Raw genomic sequence first — 24,332 nt, forward strand, 5'->3', positions numbered from 1 at the left:
CCAGCGGAAAGTCCGTCATAATCCGAGATCGAGAGTGATGGATTTCTCATTATAGGTGTTAATATCTCAGCCATTGGCCGCTGCCTCCGGAGTTGAAGGATAAACGCAAATTTACGTACCTGTGTCTACGAGGTATCGAATTTCGGTGGTCTTGCCAGTGATTAAGAAGCGACGGCTCTTTTCTGGGATCACCGCATTGGCCGTTTTTAACGCGGTGTTCTCGCGTTTCCCATAAAGGAGGGTGGCGAGCAGTTGTTTGCGCATCACCGAACTTTTGATGGTAGCAGCAGATGCGGTTTGTCGGGCTTGGAGAGCTGCTTTGTTCAGTGGCCCGGTGGAAACTGGAGGACCGAGACCGATGATGAAATGTTAAAGGTCACGTAGTTTGGTACCCTGCACCGATAGTTCATCGACTAATACATCGAAGAGAGGGTCATAAGGATGTTTCCGGGGAGCAGCCCGGTCGCATTGGACAAGAATGGGGGGCCGGAAGGACAGATGGAGCGGGATGTACAGCTGAGCATAGACAACATCACGAAGAGAGAACTGAGGAAAGCGATAAGGAGGATGGGAGCGACAACAGCCACAGAACGAGACAATCTACCAATGAGGCTGGTGAAGGAGCTGGGGCCAAAACGAGAGCACTCCTGCGGCGTAGCCTGAGCCATATCATGAGAGGAGGACAGCTTCCAGCCGAATGGCGAAGGTCAAGACTCCGACACGTATAGAAGGGCCAAGGAACCATGTTGTCGTTCGGCAGCTACCGTCCTATCGCAATCACATCGGTGCTGTACCGACTGTTCATACAGGCTGTGCGGAACAGACTGCAGGCGTGGGCAAAGACAGAGGTGATCCTGGGTGAGCTGCAGGAGAGTGGGGAGGACGCATAGAGAACAATCTATTTATACTGACTCAGGCCATCGAGAACGCTCTGAAAGAGAACCGCCTTTTTATCTCTGTTTTTTTGACGTAAGCAAGGCTTACGACACGGTCGAACATCGAAAACTGTGGACGCAGCTGGCAGAGTGGAGACACAGCGGTGATTGGATAGACTTCTTGAGAGAAGTGTACAGCTAGAGGTACGGAGGTGATGGCACAGTGGCAGCAGGAGACAACACCTCCAGTGACGTGCTCCAAGGGCTTGAGACAGGGCTGCCCGCTGTCGCCGCTGCTGTTTATGCTGTTCATAGCAGGACTAGAAAGGCGACTGCAGGAGAGTGGGAAGGGCTTCTCACTTTAGTACTTGGAGTGTGGGAAAGGAAGGGAGGAAAACTCCCGGGACTGATCTACGCGTACGATATGGTGCTGATGACGGACTAACTGCTGGGCCTACAGGGGCTCATGAATGAGTGTGGTGCGATGGGAGAGGCCCTGGGGCTTAGATTCAGTTGGCATAAATCTGGGCTCATGGCCTTTGGGAGAACAGAGGAAAACGAGACCGCCAACCTGTCCATTCAGGCCTACCCTGTACCGTGGGTGGACCGCTACAAATATCTGGGAATCGACCTGCAGACGGGACACCACTACCTCCTAAAGCACGAGGTGAAGGTTAAAGTGAAGAGCAGGAGGAACAAGGGCATACCAATGGTCAGGGCCTCTGGGGATATAACCGATATGAGGTCACCCGAGCAATCTGGAAGATGATGGCGTTGCCGGGGCTCACGTTCGGCAACGCAGTGTTGTGCCTGTCATCAGGTACCCGCCAATACCTTGAGATCCGTCAGAAGGAAGTGGGAAGGCTGGCACTAGGAGCAAGCCGAACAACACCGAGCGAGACCGTCCAAGGAGACATAGGCTGGTTCAGTTTTGAGGCCAGGGAGGCCTGAGCGAAGCTGGGCCTCGAGTGACGCCTCAGCCGGATGAGCGAAGAACGCTAGGCCAGACAAACTTTCAAGTTTGCGCGTTTTCAGTCTGTCCCGACCTGGTCGGTGCGACGGACGCGCCAGCTGGCACAGCGGCACGAAGTCAGCAGACCATTTTTCTACCAAGCCGCGGAGCAGCCGGAACTACAGCAGAGCATCCGCGCAAGGGTGATCGAGAGCGAGACGCTCGGTGGGCGGAAGAAGCAAGCCGGAAACCAGCGCTCTCCCTTTATGTAAAAGAGAAACAGGAGGTGAAGCGAATATCTTTCAAGGACAGCAGCAGCGGCAGTGCATTGCTTTCAAACGCCCGAAGCGGCTTGTTGCGGATCCGAGTGCTCCGCGCGAGGTACAAGGACGTAGACGTGAGGTGTCCCTGGTCCAAATGCCCATAGAGCACCCACATAAAATTTGTGTGGGGTCCTAGAGGTCTCTATGGGGCACCCATAGGGTTGTATGGATCTCCTAAAATCTCTGTGGGGTCAGGCCTGTGGGCCTATGGGACATGTGGGTTACTGTGTGGGGTCCTTTGGGTAACCCACACAGCCTGTGGGGGTTCTTTAGGTGACCCACAGAGTCTATGAGGATGAAACCCTGGCTTTTATGGGACATGTAGGAAATTCTGTGGGTTGATGTAGGTACCCCGCAGCCTGTGGGGATAGAGCCTAGCATCCCATAGGACAAGTACGACATTGTACGGGCTGCTGTAGGGATGCCACACGCTAGGGGAGCGCACTGCGTTGCTACACGGGACATGTGTGAGGCCTATGGGAAGCCTGTGGGTGTGCGCCTCAAGATATATTCTACAGAAGTCATGCAAAATATAACTTTTTTGTAATTCTTTTTTTTTTGTTTTTGTTTTTAATTACATCGTTCACCCCAGTGCATAGAACAATACGCCGACGACGTCGACCACGCGGGTTTTTCTTTGAAATAGTGCTTCTAATGCTCACGCATCAATACGTTATGTCGACATTGTTCCGAAGTTGTCAGTTTCGTGTTTTTTGCTGTGACCTTATTAGTCTTGTGTGTTCTGTATTCTAGCGAAAAAGCGTATTGCCGAAATGCAGAACAATAAATCTATATGTTTATAGGCAACAGACAAATTAGATGGAGGACATGACTTATCTGGACTCTTATTAGGTTTATTATACAGATATCCAGTGAACTGCAAACAAAACAAGAAAAAAAGCTAGTGCACTGACGAGTATACATGAACAAATGCAATCATCTTGCAGTAGAATACTGATTAAGTCTAAAAAAGCATGTTTTAAAGAGACAAAATATGGTGACAGACTGAAAAACAAAAAGGAAGCAGTTTTTCCTGAGCAAAATGCATGTACCCAGGTAGCACACTGCGTCGGTCGGTATCGGGACTACGCCGGCCGGTACTGTAACAGGATGGCGGCGCCCGGCCATGGGCGCCCTTGAGCTACCAGCCCCGTCCGGCGTTGGCGTCTCGTCTTACTCACTGGCCAGTTCTGCAGAGGTTACAGTGACTGCCCGGAATCGTGTTTTTGCTGTCTTTGCTGGCCAGTATTTTCATGGAGGTTCCAGTAACTGGCGTGCATCGGTATTTTGATGTCTTTGATGACCAGTATTTACATGGAAGTTCAGTAACTTTCTGGAATCTGCGCTTTGCTCTTCACGCTGGCGAGCCCCGCCGTTAAAGTTCCGTTTACTGACCGACATCGTTTTATCTTTATTTTATTGCCGTTTCCACTATGCAGTCACATCATTGAGATTCTGACGAACTGCGGCATGAATAGCATGAATAGCGAGGGGAAATGTTTGCGTTGATAAATCCTTCGTAAATGACTGCCGACGCTGGCGCATTTGATCCCAGCATGGCAAGGCTGACGTGTTTTACCGCGAAAACGAGAGAAAAAACAATGCGGCGAGGAAAGCACATTCAGGATATTGAGAATCTGAACACGTACGCCACGAAAAATAAATTTTACAACGTCGAACGATACTTTTTCAGGAATCTAGTTTAATTTGATGTACTAAACTTAACGTCCGCGGCATACGCACGTGTTTGACTGAGATAAAAAATAAAAACGGTATAGCGGAGCAGTGGCGTCGCGAGGGTCAGGGGCGCTCGAGGTGGTAGCCCGCCGCAACACCTCCCCCCCTCCTGAGCGCTGTACTCGGGGCGGTCCGAACCCTCCCCCCTCCCCCCTTGTGACGCCACTGTAGCGGAGCCTCCGAATGAAAAAAAAAAAAAAAAACACGTGGCAGGATTGAGCATCGCTTTGAGCTTCAAAAACAATAATAAACATCACTCTCCAGAAACTAGTAAAGTAATTGTGTTTATTGCTTACGACGCCACGAGAGGTACGTAACTCTCCCCAGATCATGCTATTGGTGATTTTAATTGAGTGTGAAAATATGCTGATTAAGGCAGGAATCGAATGTCTTAGTTAGGATCATCTAACAGAAATATTTCAAATGTTCACACAGCCAAACGATCTGTCCCCCATAGCTTATGTTATAGACATACCGCACCAGAAGGCGGGAATATAAAAAACCTTTCTCTTTTTTTTAGCAGGAAAAAACGAGAAACACCTATGCGCTGTGGATGTTTACACTGCCGGGTTTGTGAATGTGACCCCTTGACGCTACGAAACAAATGTTATAACACCGAACGATACCGTTTCTGACAGCTAGTTTAATTATCCGCACTGCTCTTGGATGTCCGAAATAAAAACATGTATAGGCCTAATAAAAAAGTAAAACTGCGGAGTGCAACCTCGATAAGTAAAACCAGGATGTACCAGAACAAAATTAAGTACTACTTTCCGGTAGTCAGAAAATTAAGAGGTGTGCTTAATACGTAGCGCGCTATGAGCTTAGGTAAATGACTGCCATAGAACAGCGGTATTTTCGTTTCAATAGTGGGTAAAGATGACCGCCATAAAATAGCGGTATTTTCATTTCAATAGTGGGTAAAGATGACCGCCCTCAGACAAACTTTGGCTGCATCACTGTGGCAGTTTGACCACTTACGCATTTTCCCATTTTGCTCTCAATATTCCCATTATTATTACCTTCCTTACTTCGTTGAAAGGACTTGCCTGTTTTTCTACTACACTGACTCACCTCTTAGCACGGAGGGAGAGAATTATCCCGGAAAAACCAGAGGGCGACGGCTTGTACATTGCATCAATTCAAACTTGGGCTCGCACTTTCTATTTTCACACCTTGAGTGATTTTTACCCGAAAGTAGGGAGCCGTCGACCGCAAAAAACATAGCAAATATTTAAATCAATAAAAACAAATAAAAACGTAATAAAAACTTTAAAAAAAACTTGACTTTTCTAGGATTCGAGCCACCGACCATATGATCAGGAGCACCGCGCGTTAATAAGAAAGGCCACACGCCCAGACGTTTAGAGTTATTTTTTTAAGAAGTTATATATCTGCTGAGTTCGTTGGTATACATTGTGTTGTTAGTCTCGTATTTAAGGTTTTGCTACCTGTTCAGCATTGTATTTCTAATATTGCGGTAATGTTTACAAGCTCAATATTTTATTATTACTGTGTTTCCTAATCGTTTTAATGCACTTTCCTGATCGTTTTATTCCAAGCGTGTTGAAGATACGCGAACATAGCCTCCGTAAAGTCACTAGGCATCCATAATAGCAAACAATTGCAATCAAATCCAATCCGCAATCTTATTTTGCACGTTTTGCCGGCCGTGTTGTCCGTGTGTGTTTCATATCTCCGTCATAAAGTAAATTTACCGATTAGTTATGATGTGTGGAGTTCACCTTAGTTTCAAATGTGTCCGAAAAAGAAGGATCCGACTGTAAGCCCTGGAAGTACGTCGAATCTGCTCAACAGCCAAGATCGTGGCACGGTCCTTCCAAATTAAGTTCCTTTCTTTGTTCTTTAGGGCTAGATTATTATTTCCTTCCTTCAAAATGCTTGCTATTGTCACTTTATCACTTGCTTTTACCATTATTACTAATTGTGCGCAAATGGTGTTATGCGAGGTTGTGTTTCTTTTTCTTTTCCCCGATGCAGAGTACTCCATCCTCGCATCGGTCACAGATGAGCGCTTAGGCTGCGTACTCGCTCCAGGTCCATCAGTAGCGGCGGAAATTTTTGGGACATGGGGGCGGGCGGGCGGGCGGGGAGGCGAAGGCGGAAAAAGAAAGGGGTGGTTTGATTGCATCCCTCCACCGTATTTTTTACTGGTAAACTATAATGTCTGGAAGAGCGCGGTGCCCCTCCATCGCCGAAGCTCTAGGTTTGGCTCTACAGGTGGATTCTGTGTGCGTATTTGCCTCCTGAGAGCTGGGCCAGGCAATAGTCAGTGATTGATTGATCGAGCAGGCCGTAGCTTCCGCCGCCCAGTCGTCCGCAAACGACTTCATTTTCGCGAATCATAACCGGAAAAGAATTGCCAAAAATCGGTGCCGCGGTAAATTCACCCCACGGTGATTAATGCATAGCATGCCACTCCCGATCGCAAACATGTTTGCCCGCGACTTAATTTTTGACACCGGTTCTGGGGTAGTTTACAAGCATGTCCTTAATTTAGGTTGTGTCGCGCCAATTTATGGGAGGTATATTTTGTTCAGCGTAAGTATATAGTGTTCATACCTCACCCAATCCCTGTTTTTTTTTTCTTTGGTACTACCTTTAGCGAATGGTATAAGTTGTAATTATTTTGGTAGTAATGTGGTGAACTGGGACTAATTGAACACCTTGAAAATTAGTTCACAAAAAGTCAAGGAGACAAGGAGAGTAACACATAGACCCAGAGGTCGGCATTTTAGGTCGCCCTCACTCACCCTCACCCTCACAACCACACTCACCTTCAGCCCCTCACTCACCCTCGTCCTCACAGTTACACTCACCTTCAGCCCCTCACTCACCCTCGTCCTCACAGTTACACTCACCTTCAGCCCTTCACTCACCCTCACTGAACCTCATGGTCCTCACACACTCATGGCCCTCACGCACTCACCGCCCTCACGGCCCTCACGCCCCTCACCGCCCTCACGCCCCTCACGCCACTCACCGACGTCACGCCCCTCACTCACTCATGGCCCTCACGCCCCTCACGGCCCTCACGCACTCATAGCCCTCACGCCCCTCACAGCCCTCACGCCCCTCACTCAGTCATGGCCCTCACGCCCCTCACCGCCCTCACGGCCCTCACGCACTCACCGCCCTCGCGGCCCTCAAAGCCCTCACGCCCCTCACACCCCTCACGCACTCATGGCCCTCGCGCCACTCAGGCCAGCTTCAGATGGGGCAATTTCGCCCAGAAACTTGACTTCCCAACATCAGCAACACGGGCCGCCCGCGATAACACGCAGCAACCAATTGCTGCAATTTGCCATCATCATAATAAAATTTCATTTTTATTGCACTATTTAGACACAATTACGCGTTATAAACTTGTTTTTATGCATTTGTAGGAACATCCGACACCGAAAAAGAAGAAGCAGAAGCTTGATGAGAGACAGCTCGTGGAAGAGCCTTTTCGAGCGATTCACCGTGGACCCTCGGTAGCCTTTGGTAGATGTATATATGTAAATAAAATGAGGGGTAAAGGCTTACCCCTCATATCCTTCTAGATGTCGAAGGCATGGTTTTTGCAGCGCACATGACGTAAAGTGGATGTCTTGCACTTAAGTGGACTTCAAATCAGAAGTGCAGACTTGAGGTGTCTTGTTGAGGAGCTGTTTGGTTGCGCAGTATGTGCGGGCTTGAGTCGGTTAATGGACACGAAATCTTTTCTTGCACCGAAGTCGACTTGGAAGGTCTTGGGGTAACGTTGAAGGACGGGGTATGGGCCATCGTACGGCGCGTCGAAGGGTTTTCGTACTGCGTCACGTTGAACGAATACGTCTGTGCACTTTGTCAAATCAGAACTGACAAAAGTATTTGTCGTTAGGTGGAGGTCGGGTCGGTGGCGGAGCTAACTCCCTCATGGTTTGTTTGAGTCGGACAACGTAATTTCGTGCGTCGGGAACGGCATCGGTTATAGTGTTGTGAAAAAACTCACCGGGGAGGCGGAGTGTCGTGCCGTAAGTGAATTCAGCGGGTGTTCCCGTAAGGTCAGCTTTGTAGACCGTGCGAAGGCCAAGCACAACAGGAGGCAGTGCCTCAAACCAGTTGCCTGATTTAATCCGCGCTTTGAGTGATGTCTTCAGGTGTCGATGGAATCTTTCGACCATTCCGTTGGCAGCGGGATGATACGCGGTCGTGCGAATTCGGGATACTCCGAAGAGGCGTAGAAGTTCAGCAAACAGTTGGGACTCAAACGGACGGCCTCTGTCGGTTGTTACGGTGACTGGCACACCAAAACGCGACACCCACAATGTTACGAAAGCCGAAGCAACTGATTCAGCAGTTATGTCTGTTAAAGGCGTTGCCCCAGGCCAACGAGTGAATCGGTCTATACAGGTTAGAATATATACAAATCCATGTGATGGAGGTAGGGGACCAACAATGTCGATGTGGACATGGGAGAATCTGGCATCCGGTGGTTTGGGACTGGAGCTATTGTATGTCTCTATATTTTAGTTGTCTGGCACTTGTGGCACGTTCTTGCCCATTCGCGTACGTCGGTGTTCATTTTCGGCCAGACAAAACGCGATGTGACCAATCGTTGAGTTGCACGAATATCTGGATGAGCCAGCGAATGCAGTGAGTCGTAAACAGGACGACGGAATTCGTTAGTTAGGAATGGCCGAGGCGTGCCCGTGGAGACGTCAGAGGTAACTACTTCGTTACATCCAGGAATTCGGACGTGTTGGAGTTTAAGAGCTGTACTTCCAGAGCGTAGATGTCGAAGTTCTTCATCGTGTTTTTGTGATTCAGCGAGGCGACGAAAATTGATGTGATGCAAGAGGTTTGTCTCAGCGGACTGTACACTGACACGGGATAAAGCGTCGGTCGCTGGGTTGTTCGATCCCTTCACGTGTCGCACATCTGCCATAAATTCTACGATGAAAGCCATTTCTCTAATTTCACGTGGTGAATAACCATCTCTACCAGATGTTAAAGCAAAAGTCAGTGGTTTGTCGTCGGTTAATATGTGAAAAATGCGACCCTCAAGAAAGTACCTAAAATGCTTGATGGCTAGGTAAATAGCTAGGAGCTCTCGCCCAAACGCGCTGTATTTCTGTTCGGTTGAACGTAATTTTTTTTAGAAAAACGAGAGAGGTTGCCAGTGTTGCTCAACCTGTTGCTGTAGGACCGCTCCGACCCCTTCCTCGGACGCATCTGTCATGATGCGTGTTGGGGCGTTAGGCACTGGGTGGTGGAGCATTGTAGCATTGGATAGATCAGTTTTGATTTTCTCAAATGCATGCGATCGGTCCTCTGTCCAAATTATCTCTTGTTTCGGATTGTGCTTTGTAGACAAGATATCGGCAAGTGGTTGGGTTGTTGTGGCACATTAAGGGAGGAACCGTCTAAAGAAGTTGATCAGGCCGAGAAATTCTCGCAGCTGTTTGATGGTGGTTGGTCTCGGGAAATTGACAATCGCCTCAACCTTGTCAGGCAGTGGTTTTACTCCGGAACTACTAAGGTGTTGCCCCAAAAATGTTAATTCGGAGACGCCGAATAAGCATTTTGCAGGGTTAATGATGAGACCATTGTCTGTTAAGCGTGTGAGAAGGCGAAGATGCTCGATGTGTTCTTCTTGCGTCTTGCTTGCTACAAGAAGGTCGTCTAAGTACACAAAGCAAAAAAATGAAAGCCGTTTACAACTCCCTGTAACACCGAATTGGAGCGCAGCTCTTGAGGAGGAGGAGGGAAGGGTACTGAGGGTTACCTGTTCTCGGGGCGGGGGGGGGGGGGGGTCATGTGACCTTGGGGGGTCACGTGACCCCCAGAAAAAATTTTTCCGCTAGATTTAGCGGGCCATTTTTCCCGCTAGATTTAGCGGAGAAACTTTTCCGCTAAATTTAGCGGAGAAATTTTTCCGCTAGATTTAGCGGGGAATTTTTTCCGCTAAACCTAGCGGGGAAAATTTTTCCGCTAGATTTAGCGGGGAAATTTTTCCGCTAAATCTAGCGGGAAATTTTTCCGCTAGATTTAGCGGGGAAATTTTTCCACTAGATTTAGCGGGGAAATTTTTCGGCTAGATTTAGCGGGGAATATTTTCCGCTAGATTTAGCGGGGAAATTTTCCCGCTAGATGTAGCGGGGAATTTTTCCCGCTAGATTTTTCCGCTAGATTTAGCGGAGAAATTTTTCCGCTAGATTTAGCGGGGAAATTTTTCCGCTACATTTAGCGGGGAATTTTTCCCGCTAGAGTTAGCGGGGAAATTTTTCCGCTGCGGGGAAAATTTTTCCGCTAGATTTAGCGGGAAAATTTACCTATAATGCACCGCGCGGTTACGCCGACGGCGACGGCGACGCCGACGCCGCTCAAGCCGGAAACGGGCCCCTAAGAGCTGCGCTCTAAAAACTAACCCCGTGTGAGTTGGTCAATAAAGCGCTGAAGCGTCTGTGCAGCATTTCGGAGTCCAAACGGCATTCGGACGAACTCATACAATCCGAAAGGTGTGATTATTGCCGTCTTTGTGGTGTCATTGGGCTCCGTACGGAACCACTGCCTGACACATTTAAATCTCGTTGAGAATACTAATGTACAGTCGGGAGCAAAAGTTTGCGGGGCACGGGAGCGCGTGCCGAAATGCATCGCCGCGCCGTCCGACGGCGCGCCGCCGCATTAAGGAGACACGGTTTGCGTATGCGCGCCTTTCGTGCTAGCAATCATGTTTCGCTGGTTTCTTTTCGACGCGCTCCTGATAGCAGGAGTCGGCGCCAGGGGCGTGAGTTATCGCTTCGCTGGCTGTCTGCTTCGCGTCTGGTTCAGCCGTCTCAGCCACCGCGCTTTGTCACGGAGCTCGCGTGTGTGTGTATGAGGGGGGGGGGGGAAGGGGGGGGTAGCGAGGCACCTTGTCACCCAGCGCGGCTGCTGAGTCAGCTGAAGAGGACGCGGGGCAAGACAGCCAGCGAAACGGCAACTTCCGCCCCTGGCACCGATTACGGTTATCAGGAGTGAGTCGGACAGAAACGAGCGAAAGAGACATGACTGCCATCATGAAGGGCGCGCATGCGCAAAGCGCGGCTTTTTAATGTGGTGGCGCGGCGATGCATTTCGGCACGCGCTCCCGCGCCCCGCAAACTTTTGCTCCCGACTGTACCTTTCTGAAACAGTTTAGTTCCAGAAACGATCAATTTCAAACCAGAACCAAGTCTTTCGGTGTCATCATCTCCGGCACGAGGTATCACGTGAAAATATTGCGTCCCTGATTGGCTGCAGCCGCTTCAAACGTCTTCAAATTGCTCCGAGTTGCTCGCTTGTTTCGAGCCAGACGCGACCTCAGCAATTCGTGTCGATCTAGGGAAAGCTAGGGAACAACCCACCATCAACACCAAAATTGCTGAGAAAGACGCTCCGTCTGAAGGGGGCCTCACGCACTCACCGCCCTCGCGCCCCTCCCGCACTCATGGCCCTCACACCCCTCATGCACTCACCGCCCTCACGGCCCTCACGCATCTCATGCCACTCACTGCCCTCACGCTCTCATGGCCCTCACACCCCTCACCGCCCTCACACCCCTCACGCACTCATGGCCCTCACGCCACTCACCGCCATCACGCCCCTCACGCACTCATGGCCCTCATACCCCTCACCGCCCTCACGGCCCTCACGCACTCACGGCCCTCACCGCCCTAACAACCCTCACGCACTCATGGCCCTCACGCCACTCCCCGCCCTCACGCCCCTCACGCACTTATGGCCCTCATACCCCTCACCGCCCTCACGGCCCCCACGCACTCACGGCCCTCACCGCCCTCACAGCCCTCACGGCCCTCACAGCCATCATTCACCCTCATACTCATGAATATTCCTGGTTCAGAAACTCACTCACCCTCACCTCACCTGTGAAGATGAAGGTGAGTGAGGGTGAGTGAGGGCCCTCATGAGTGAGGTTTGCCGAGGTATGCATGGACCACATGCAAGCGCGGACTCTCAACTCGCATAAACAGAGATGAAGGAATTAAAGAATGCGGAAGGAGCTCGAGCAGAGGCCCAAGTGCAACGCGTTGATTCACCCATTAGCAAGAGCAGATTTTAAAACCATAATCTCCTCGTCATTTAAGGTAACAGATCGACGGCTAATACATCAAAACGGCTCAATCTCTCTCTAAAATTCACGATGGACTGCCAGCTATCTATGCACTGTTTACACTGCTCGTGTATGTCATCCTTAGAAAAAACGTGAATAATTAGCATATACTATGAAAGACATAAACGAGGATTATGTTAGGCGTTTATTATTCGTAGTATGGGCAACCAATGTGTCCGCACATACGTCTGTTGCTACCAAGGAAAGTGTTTTTAGTCTTGTGCCAACGGGTGAATTAGCATGTTCCACGTGGACCTGTTTGAACTTTTGCTAAAACTCCTTCCGCAGTCTTTGTTTTTATTTCTGCTATAGTTTATGTGACTTGGGTGTCTGCACTTGTATGTAGTGTATGTATTCCTCCCCTTTATTCCTTGTTTCTTTCAGTACTATTTTTTAATATGTTCAATTAGAATGAACTCACCACTTCACTACATGGAAAGGCTGTTGTTAATTCTAGAGTGTATGTAAAACAATCTACCTGACATCTTTGCCTCGCGCCCCGGTTCCTGAAGCTCAGTTCTCCGAGCACAGCCTTTCTGATTTTTCTGATGCTCTTTTATTTTGTGTTCAATGGATTGAGCTACTAGTGTGCACCTGTCTGTGTTCTCTGTGTTCCTGTCCTTTTGTCCTTGTCTTTTTGTGCACTTTTTTCAAGTTGGTCCACAATATTTTTTATTGTATATTCTAATCTGTGTTTTTATCTTTATACTTAGTGCAGGCCTTGCCAAGCAGAAGTTGGCATTCACTTTGACCATCCCGATGTGAGTGTCCTGGGACGACACAGGATGACAGTCTCCTCTGCTGAAGTCCAGGCTTCATGGGAGACTGCCAAGGCTGTTTATGGTAAGGTGCTCTATATATTGGACAATACAATAGCAACTTATTGCTGCTAGGATTGTTTTGACACAGACTGTGTTCATGGGCTTGCCTTTAGCAATTCTGATGCCACTCGCTTGGAATGAAAACCTCTAGGGAAATTGCGCATTTCATTCGTAAGCGGAATGCAGAGTTGACGACAGAAGTGCATCACTACTTGCATGCAGTGTTGCTGTGTGTGTTGTATTTGTATTTTGTATTTGTTTATTTAGTGTTCCCAATAATGGCTAAAGCCTTCCCATTGGTGCGCTTGTTAGCCCCTAGTCCCACTAGAGCGACAAAACAGAAACAAACGACAGCGACAAGCCTCAAACCATAGTCTCTGTCGCGATTTGACAGGCTTTGTGTATAGAATAAAGGAGGCTACGCTGAGATACGAGCGTTAAGCACCCGAGGGTATCTTCGGCAGGCTTGCAATCACCCGTGCTCACTTCACGAGTACCGAACGACTATAAACGCCTGCCAAAGGTATACCATCACGAGGATACCGCATGTGTTGGAGGCTTGTCGCTGTCGTCTGTTTCTGTTTGTTCCTCTAGTGGGACTCGGGCATTAGTGGCAACACACAAACACAAACGAACGGCAAGAGTGGTGAACAGTGCCTCTCACGTCCCTCGCCACAGTGCCCATTGGTTTTCAGAGACGTTTCCAGTATTGGTCTCTATGATATTTTGTCATATATCGCACATAAACACAACTAGGGTGCTGTACCTACAATTCAACACTCACAAGACTTTCTTGAATACACCCTATAGCTGGTCGCATTTTCAGACTCATTTTAATGTTGCAAAAATAAATAATAACATTGGCATATTTGTCGTCCCGAATTCTGTCACACCTGTTCCGAACTCTGATCTCCACGAACTGCGGACTTTTTGCATAGATTCTTGTACAGCTCTGCCTCACATATGTCCAAAAACATTTTACTCTGTCTATCAAGCCCCGTAGTCAAGAAGCGATAATCTGTAAAACTCTTCAGAACACTCCTGAGTTGCGAAGCTTTGCAGTAGATATTTATGAAAAATATTCCGTGCTATTTCCTAACCACGAATACTTGACTGCAGGAGCATGGTATTCATTCGACATACTCTCTTTGAGAAGCTACAGCTTCTTAAAGGTCACGTCCACGACTTTTACTATTCCTATTAAGTTTTTGGCTGACGGTGTCATAGAAGCTGTGTACGGGCTGGACCAAACTGCAATCAGCCTTGTGTTATGTGGCACTGCTCTCCATTTATACACAGGGGCAGGAGTGCAGCCGCATTGCTCCAAGCTGGTGGGTGGTTGGTTGAGTCGGTATATACTTGCCACCCCACTCTCAGCTCTTAGTGCAGCACCACACACATCTTGTGGCAGTGCTGCACACTGTTTTGACGCATGTCATATATTTTTTTTATATTTTTCACAGAACAAGTGGCAGCAGCACCAGCTCCTGTGATGCAGAGCGTGTTCCACACAGGCGCAGCCTTCGGTGGTGCGGCTGCAATACCTGCAATCTTAGATGGAGCAGCTGGTACAGTCGGACCTGCATCTGCTGAGGCAGCTGCTAAAGCACCCGCTGAGGTGGAGCCATATCAGCTCCTAAACTTCCAAGAATGTGACATGGTAGGTTGATTCGGTAATTTTTTGCTTTATAAGAGATACCTCTGGATAGAAGGCATTTCTATGCTTGCACAATGTCTTCAATATGAAAAGGCCTTGACAATTTGTCATTGACAATGTAGATCTCGATAAATGTTGCTCAAATGAGATCTCTTTTTCAGCACTATTGCCAAAAATTATTGTATTTTGGTGTTGCATCACACCAGCAGTGGTGTAAGAGCGAAGTTTTAACGTCTTGAAAAACATATCTAAGGCGACATCTCTTTGTAGAAAGTTTAGACCTGCATCTCTAACATTCTACTCAACATTTTGAGTGCTTTAGGCGGAAAGACTTGAAGCATCATATTCCCCATTAATTACCTTTGGCCCATGCAATAAACCCTTTTCAGAAGTGTGTGCATGTCCAAGGCCGCCATTCCTTAAACGCGGATCCCGAGTACGCGTTGGAAACTAGCGCGTGTCAGTGATTGGCGTGGATAGACGTAGGTACAACGTCAGCATTCCATGGTGGACTTCGATCCAATCACAGCTTTTGTGTCCAACAAGTGGCGACTGTCAATATTGCTTGCTTAGGTTTTGAAAATGGTCTATTCTTCCTATGTTCACCAGGTACATGGGAATCAAACTCAGCAATCTTGGCGCATAAAGTGACTTCTTTTTTTTTAAGGCGTCAGTTTTATAGTCCCAGCCACGCTCGAGGTTGCATGATAGCCCCGCACACAGGTAAAAAAGTGGCGCGCCTTGCACCGGCAACTGAAATCAGTGGGCGCATCTTCTCATGTTCCCTATCCATTACGCCGACCGAAAAGTTCAGGGGGGGGGGGAATCATGGAACACCATTTAAGTAGGCAAAGAGGGCTGGAAAGGGAAGGGCGAAATCACAAGGCCTACGGTCAGCCAGCGATCGCACTGTCAGGTTTTTTTGAGCCGGCCAAATAATTTTCGCCAGCAGCCGACGCTACAAGAGGGCTTGCCACCCAGTACCCCTGCAGTTCAACAGCGGTAGAATCAGGGGACGTAGCAAAAGAACTTGATAGCTCGAGCAGAGTAGAAGTGTTGTATAGGCGCTTTCTAGGACGTTTGAAAATGATTAGACTAAAAAAGGGGTTCAACTAACGAAACTTACTTTAATCAATATGCACGAAGCAGCATTTTATGAACAGAGGATCTCACCAACAAATACATTGGTTTCGCCTTCTATTCTAATATTTTTATAGATGCATTTCTACGACGGTTGATGTCAAGGTGACTTGGAAAGCCCGGGGTGACACCATAGTGAACCAGGACATAAGGTCAAGCGTTGCTGTGAAGAACATGGCCATTGCTCTGTGGGGGTCCAGTGTCCTTCTGCAGAGGACTATGACCGAAATGGCGTTGAATGTCAGTCTTAACAAGAACAGCAGGCTGCCTCTGACAGCCGAAAAAGCGGCATTCCTAAAAGGCGAGTGCAAATTATCTCACGTAAACGTAACCTAAGCAGTTATTTGAAAAATCTTCTCAATCAAGGCAGCATCTTGGCAGATAGCTGATATTATACTGGGAGTACACAATGCTTCGGTGGTCTTTGGATGGACCGCATAAAACTGATAGGATTGAGCACACAGCTGTGACATAATGGTGGAAGCTTTCAGTAAAATTATGGGAAGATTAGGTAACCTCAGTGAAACACAAACGCAATATTTTTTTATACTTTACGTGCCAACACCAGATTCTTTTTGTACCACTGGCCTTTATTTTGGATATATAAAGTAAGCAATGTGTAGGGCATTTCCTTTTTATTCCAATCATTTGCAGTTGCAATACATGTCACAGTGGCCCTAAATAATATCTGATGTCTTCACAAAAAAAAAAAAAAGGCTCTGCGAAATTATCTTCTCGAGAAGAGAATTGTTGCAATTTGCAACAATTCTCTTCTTTCCTCTTCTTTTTGACGCAAGGGAGTTTATGTCCCGATCTTTGAAATGCTGAAACCACCGCTTTCAGGCATTCCCTTGTAATATATCAGCGCAATATGCCCATTTATCTGGTCACTTCAATGTGTCCATGGAACATTGTGAACTCCCAGTAGGTATTGTGTAAAATTACAGTAGCTCAAAGTACTTGTCATGCAGTGGCAAACAAAAGCAGGGTTATAATATGTGATGTATATTAGTACTCTCAATTACTGGTAGGATGTTTGAACGCTCCTAATCACTTTCTCTAAACTGAATTCTGCAGCAGCATTGTACTTATTTTTTATTGGTTTGATCTTGGCTTTCTCAAACATTAGTAGGAGAGGGGCACCATATGGTTGTGCCTCAAACATGCGGCCCGCTTGGCGTTTGCTAGCAGCCCGTGCAGTCATTAATAAGTGTAAAACAAATTACATTAAGGGTATAACCAGCACTTTTTTCTAGGGTTTTTGATGGTGGAAAACGCTGACGTTGTGACGGTATCTTTCATAAGCCCAATACTTGTCAAGACCAGGAACTGGACTTAAACATCTTTCAAATGGCGATGATTGCGAATTGCTATAGAGTCAAACCCATTTATGTCGAACGTGCAAAAAAATCTGCCCACCAGTTCGATTAGCGGGTAATTCTACATGAAAGTTAGAATGAATCTGACAACAAACAAACACAACATGTTTAGAAAAGTTGTTTACTCTCGAAGGAGCGTCTGTTCGTCATAAGGGACGCTCCACGTGGCTATTCAGTGGCCGCTTCTTCGTTTTTCAAGATCTCACCGGCTCATCCTCTTCCCACTTCCGGGCGGTCGACGCGGTTGCCCAAAAGAAAAAAAAAAAGCAAGCTTTCTTTGTAAGCTGGCTTTCCCCCAATGGTTCTCGCACGTTGGGGGAAAGCAGGCTTGCGGAGCTAAACGGCGCTCTGGGCAGTACTATCTATCGGGAGACGCTGCAATTTTCGTTCAACGTAACCGCATTTTTCACTCTGCATTTTTATAGCAGCTACTAGTCTGTTCACAAAAAGTTTGATACAAGGGATAGTTTTATAGAATCGGGTTCGGCATCATACAGAATGGGCCGTTTTAATTTGAACGTAATTTTTTTAAAAAAGGGGGCGAGATTTGTGGGGCTCAGCGGACATAGATAAGGGGATAACCGTCACAATATGTTGACCAATTAACCCAGATTTGTTAATTAACTTTTTAAATATTGATTTTATAGGGCATGTCGCAATTGCATCTTCTAAGTGCGTCATTATTAAAGGCTATTCCAACATGAAAGTGATGTGGCACGTGATTTTAATGAACATTTGTTTAAGCCTTACGTCTACAAATTGTGCTGCTTTAAATATTTCGTCATTGCATATTTTTTAGAATGCCTAGTGATGAAGCTCCGTGGCCAAAAACACCGTGCGGATGTCATTGCTGTAATGTCGACGACAGCAAAAGTGAACCACATACTGGGAGAAAAAATGAACGACCGGCGAAAGCAAGAGAAATGAAGAGCCAAGCAGTAAATAAGGATAGAACCAGCCGGTTGTTGGCAATGGTCTGCAGTGAAATACGGTGTCAAGCATGCATTCCCCCACAGGTTCCCACACAGATTGCCCACAGAGCATGGGGTTATGAAACCCTATGGGTTACCAACACGGCTCCCACAGGACTTTGGTCCTACACAGCTCCTATATGATCTCTGCAGGACCCATACAGCTCCCGTAGACCCACACAGACTGTACGGGGACCCATGGGGACCCCGCACACACTCTGTGGGGACCCGCACACCAAAGCAAACTATGCGGGGACCCCATAGGGACCCGAACACCCACACAATTTCTGTGAGACTCACACGGTTTCATAACCCCATGGGCCTGCGGGTGTTTGGAGCGGTACCCTCAACGCCCCAGAAGCCCAGCGCCACCGTTACGTCTGATTAACACGTAACATCCGGGTTTAAGTCTGTGCATTCTAGTAAAATATGCTCCGCTGGCTCGTCTGCTCCTTGCGCGCATATGATAAAACATGCTCCGCTGGCTCGTCTGCTCCTTGCGCGCACATGACACGTGTCATGTGCGCGGAAGGAGCAGACGAGCCAGCGGAGCATGTTTTACTAGAATGCACAGACTTAAACCCGGATGTTACGTGTTAATCAGACATAGCGGTGGCGCTGGGCTTCTGGGGCGTTCTTTGCACTGCGGAGTGAATATAGATTTCACATTTAAATATTCTAAGCTTAAATGGTAAAACAAAATGGCTAGGTGGCGTAAGCTACCGCCCGATCCAAAGGGCTCAGCCGTATTCATCCATCCATCCATCCATCCGTTGAGGAACAATACGCCGCCAATAGTTGGCAACCAGTGGAGGTAACAAAGTGGAGACTGGAGTGTTGGTAGAGGAGGACAAAATTTATTTATTTATTTATTCAAGTTCCTTTAAAGGCCCTCGTTGAGCGCATTACATAAACGACATATGCGAATTCATGGGGTGCTGCAAAAACAACGTGGCATCGCCACGAACAACGGCAATACACAAATTATTCTGGGTACATGGGGAGCATAAGGGGATGAAAACACTGATACATTGCAACCAGTCAAGCACAAGACAAAAAAAAGAACGGCACAGTGGGGATTAACAGAAATGAGAACAAAGATTGTTGCGAAATGTGGTGGGATCCGTCTGGGTTGCAATAAGTGAGGGGAGGTCGATCTAGTCTACAATAGTACGAAGGAAGGAGGAGGAGTTAGAATGGTTGTGCTGCCTAGATGCGGGAAACGTGACACGGGCGATTTAGCCGCGATGAAGATCGCCTGGGGGGTAGGAGGGGCGGGTCTCGGAGCGCAGGGAGCCAGTAGCATTTTTTGGGAAAGAGACAGAGTCGCGCTATTCTACGGTGGATGTTTAGTAAAGGAAGGTTCAGTTCGCTCTTAAGGGCGGATACACTAACTTACCAATCATATTTCTTCAAAATAAACCTGGCAGCCCGGTTCTGGACTGCCTCGAGATGATTCAATAAGTATATTTGTTGAGGGCTCCAAATGGGGCCGCAGCATATTCCAATTTGGGTCGAATGCATGTCTCATAAGCCAATTTTCGCACGAATGGCAGAGCCGATTTTAGGTTTCGTCTTATGTAACTGAGGCAGCGAGACGCCTCAGCGCATATAAGCTCGATGTGAGCGTTCCAGGTGAGATCGTTCGTTAGAGTCACACCGAGGTATATATAGGACTGGACGTCTTCGACTACGCTATTTTCTCATTTGCACGAGAACTGAGATCCTTGTCGTTTTCGTGAAAACTGAACTAACTTGCATTTCGATTTTAGTGCCATCATCCACCTGCACCATGCCTGGATTTCTTCGAGGTCTCTTTGAAGTAGAAGATGGTCTTCAAAATAAACTATCCTTCGATATAGGACGCAGTCGTCAGCAAAAAGGCGGATGTTAGGAGAAATTTTGTCTGGAATGTCATTATTAAAAATCAGAAAAAGTAGGGGACCAAGAACCGAGCCCTGGGGAACTTTCGAGCTAACCTCAGCGCGAGTGGATAAGGAACTATTAATTGTGGTGATTTGAGTGCGAGAGGAGAGGAAGTCCTGGATCCAGGAGAGAATGAGTGGGTCAATTCCGAGGCATGAAAGTTTGCCAAGCAGGCGACAGTGGGCAACGTGGTCGAAAGCCTTCGAAAAGTTGAAAAATAGGACATACGTTTGGTGGCTGGATTCAAAATTAGTGCATAACTCGTGGGTGAATTCTACGAGTTGTGTCTCACAAGACAGTTTCTTACGAAAACCGTGTTGCGTGTTGTAAAAGAAGTTATTACTCTCAATATGAGATACAACGTTTGAGTAGATAATGTGATCTAGAAGTTCTGAGGCTACGCAGGTTAGAGATATAGGGCGGTAATTCGGCGCCGAAGTTTGATCCCCATTTTTAAAGACGGAACGACCTTACTCAGTTTCCAGTCAAATGGTAGGCATCTCTGCAATAAGACTCTGAGAATATTAAGTAAAGAAATTCGCTGGATATTGCTTTGGTGTAGTGAAGAATTTTGGGGGTGTTGTCGTCAGGTCCTCTAGAGGATGTCAATTTCAAGTTGTCAGGGGGTTTCGGTATTCCAGCACATGAGATTCAGGGGGCTTCGGTATTCCAGCACATGAGATGTCAATAAGTTTCATAGGCTCGTACGGTTGAGCTGGTGATACAGGGACGTCAGCGTGCCCTAATGTAAACACAGACGAAAAATAGTTGTTTAATACTTTGGGACAGTCCGTTTCAGATATTGAAGACCCGTTCTCATCGGTTAGCTGGTTAGAGGAGGAGCGATATTAGGGGATATTATCTTCCAGAATATTGTACGCTTGTCACGCAGGATACTAAAATATCCTCAAAAAAGAACTTATGCTTAGCCAGACGAAGGTTCCGAGTGTAGGTCTTAAGGCACAAAAAGTCTGCATCCAGGCAGCGTCGCAGTCTAGACGCCTTGCTCTTGTAAACAATCGCTTTTTTTATTGTTGAGGGACCTTAATGCTTTGTTGTCCCATAGGTTCCAATCATCACTCCCTATATGAACAGGGGTACAAACAGGTCAACGAGATTTTTTATCTTGTTTTTAAAGAGTAACCAGTTGTGTTCCACGGTTCTAGAGTAAAAACTGGCGATATACAACGATAGATATGCAGAAAGATTGCTGTTTATTGCGTCGAAATCGGCTTTGGAGTAGTCCTTGATAATATTTGAGGATGGGTTTCTATAAAGGCAGGGTAATGATAACTACACGGTCAGCAAATTGTGGTCGCTAAAACCTTTCGTTTGGCTAATGGAAGTTCATCAGGTCTGGGGACGTCGTTAAAATAAGACGAAGGATGTTGTCTTCACGTGTAGGTTTGTTGACGACTTGGGTGAGATTATGGTTTAAGCATAGATCGAGAAAATCCCTGGCTTCACTGGACCCACTAGTTGTTAGACTAAGCCAATCTATGTTACGGAAGGGAAAGTCGCCGAAGACAGACACATTTAATTTTGGGTACCGCTCATTGATTTCAAGCAGCAGGGAATGAAGCTCGTGGCAAAACATGCCGCTATAAGTCGGTAGCAGACACCGATAATAGTTTTTTGTAACATAAACAACAGTAGCCTCGATATTGGATCTGGTAGTAATATGAGAGGAAGAAATGCATATTTCTACCGCTATTAGCACACCAGCTCCTCTCTGTGCGGACAGATCACCATTGGTAAAAACTAAACATTAAGTTAGGAGGAGAAATTTCGCTGTCACTTATCTCAGGCTTTAGCAACGTTTCTGTAACAATGACAGTGTCAGAATTATTATCTTGAATAAAGCCATCGAGCTTCTCACGTTCGGGAAGGAGGCTACGGATATTAGTGAGCGTGACTGTATGGTTCGAAGTCTTTATACGTCGCGTAGTGACGGGCGGGTGGTGACTGATCAGAAAGAGGTCCTCACTGCTATCTAGGATTCTCTTTGACGGAGTCGGCCGCAGAGTCATACTGGAAAGACCTGTCGTTGACATACAGTTTGTCAAAGCGAATTTTGAAAATGGAGTTCAGTGATTTACAATAATGAAAGATTTTAGTGCGAGCCGTGCGCACCGAAAGCGAAAGGTCCTCATGCACCGCGTACAGAGGTTCCTTTTTTTAGATTTCCTCCATAGAAGAAAACGTTCTGCTTGTCCTTGAAGCGCAATAATCTCACGATGATCGGTCGTTTTTGGTTAGCCGGGAACTTTCCGAGCCGGTGGGAGCGTTCAAGGTTATCGGGGCTTATCTCGGACGCCCAGGCTTTGTGCACAAAGCAGGATAACCTTCACCTCCGACCGGATTCATGTTTTGGTCTGCAAGTCCCGAATGCCAGAAAACAGCAGATTTGACCTCCACAGAGTATTCTCTGCGTCGTCGCATCCCGAATTCACCTTGTAAAGTTCCGACACATTACCGCCAGAGGTCTCATGGTCAAGAACGTCGCGCACGAGAGAGGCCTTCGCTGCGGCAAACTGGGCCTCGAGAGCTGTCACACTATCGGAAAGTGCACTCACATTTTCGTCGGTGGACGTTTGAGCGCTCTGACCTGCCGAAGCTCGGCAAGCACATCGATCTGGCTCTTTTCTATCCAGGTGATAATTTCAAGAATACTACCCAACTGCTCCACCACAGCTGGGCCTTGGTTTGTCTCGACGTCACCCGACATTTCCAGTAGTAATTGGGACAAATAACGAACATGAATGCACTTGACAAGGAACGCGATCACATGCCTACGACCGTCAAACAGGTCGTAGGCGCACGACATCGCCATCAAACACAAACTGTTACTACGGTAACAGGCGGCATTAGAAAGGGGACCAACCTGAACAAAGGATAGCTTTTGCATCGTTTCTCGAGCGATGTCGTGCCCCAACTGGCCCTCCCGCGTGGTGGGCTTTTGTAGTCGTCCGCGGAGGTAGGGGTCACGTGATGTCCCCGAGCTTGCGTGTTGCCAGGCGTCGAAGATGTACGCGTCCGGATTGGGCCGCGTAAGCCGCGCGGTCGGTAAAAGCATTGGTGCGCCTGTCGAGACACGCTCCGTGGCGATCCGTGAGTCATCCCGTGTCAGGGGGTCGTGCAGAAGATTTTCGGACGAGGGTGGTGAAGTCGTAGCAAGGGCAGCGGTCAGGAACACCTGAACAAAGGATAGGGTTTCCATCGTTTCTCGAGCGATGTCGTGCCCCAACTGGCCGTCCCGCGTGGTGGGCTTTTGTAGCTGTCCGCGGAGGCAAGGGTCACGTGATGTCCCCGACCTTGCGTGTTGCCAGGCGTCGAAGATGTACGCGTCCTGGTCGGGCCGCGTGAGCCGCGCGGTCGGTGAAAGCATTGGTGGGCCTGTCGAGACACGCTCCGTGGCGATCCGTGAGCCATCCCTTGTGAGCGGGTCGTGCAGAAGATTTCCGGGCGAAGGTGGCGAAGTCGTAGCAAGGGCAGCGGTCAGGAACATCTGAACAAAGGATAGGGTTTGCATCGTTCCTCGAGCGATGTTGTTCCTAGACGGGAGGCACTCACTTGTTTGAATGACTTTTTAGCGAACGCCCACGTATCAGCGAACGACACTTTAGCGAATAGTCGGACGCCGCGAAGCGGCGTTTTCGGGTGGGCCAAGTGAGTTCATATTTTTGTAATGAGCTGCCGCAGACTGTCGCCGGCGAAGCGGCGTAAAGCGCAGCGGCGCGACGGATGGGTTAACGCGCGCCCCCGTTATTCGCTAAAACATCCATTCGCTCAAATGTCGCTGTTCGCTAAAATGCCATTCGCTCTTGTGACATGGTCCCTTCCTAGACACAGCGATTCAAATGAGGGATCTGACCTAAATCAAATAAATCTGACTTAATGTTTAAGCACAAATTATTATTTTTACCTTGACAAGAACGTGTCAGTGTCAGTAAAACCCCTTCAGGATGCTAATTTCAATAAGAGCTTGAAATTAGTTTTTCATTTATTTACTTCAACATTTGGTACACGGACGCTCATTATCTGATGCATGTTAAGATAAAAACAGCTGCCGATGAACACATTAAAACTTCTCTAGCACGTCTGCATTGCTGCATGTAGATACAGAGCCAAAATAGAAACTATAAGGCCTATCTACACAGTAGCCTTTGATTACGTTTTTTGAACATTACGTGTTGATACGACTGCCCTTGACTAGGACGTTGATACTTCGTATGTCGCCGAGAAAGAAGAAGAGAAGTTGAAGTTATTGAGTGGAAGCTACATTGGTTCTGCGAACAAGGACCAATACCTGCGGAAATTTTTACTTCAAGACACTGAGCAACGTTTGCATCGCGTGCCCAAAGCCGCCAGGAGCACGCAGATTCAGAATTCTTGGTCGTAAGCGCAC

The 24,332-nt window shown here is 47.7% G+C and overlaps 1 long non-coding RNA gene across 1 annotated transcript; it reads right to left on the bottom strand.

The window, feature by feature from the left end:
• Positions 1–8,952: 8,952 nt before the first annotated feature.
• On the bottom strand, positions 8,953–23,210 carry LOC120849744. The gene is made up of 3 exons (XR_005717988.2): positions 23,121–23,210; positions 17,234–17,236; positions 8,953–8,963 (listed from the first exon to the last, which is right to left on the bottom strand). It is a non-coding gene; the product is annotated as an uncharacterized LOC120849744 (long non-coding RNA).
• Positions 23,211–24,332: the final 1,122 nt, after the last annotated feature.

Source organism: Ixodes scapularis, unplaced genomic scaffold, assembly GCF_016920785.2.
Source record: "Ixodes scapularis isolate PalLabHiFi unplaced genomic scaffold, ASM1692078v2 PGA_scaffold3__209_contigs__length_174095766, whole genome shotgun sequence".
Lineage (NCBI taxonomy): Eukaryota > Metazoa > Arthropoda > Arachnida > Ixodida > Ixodidae > Ixodes > Ixodes scapularis.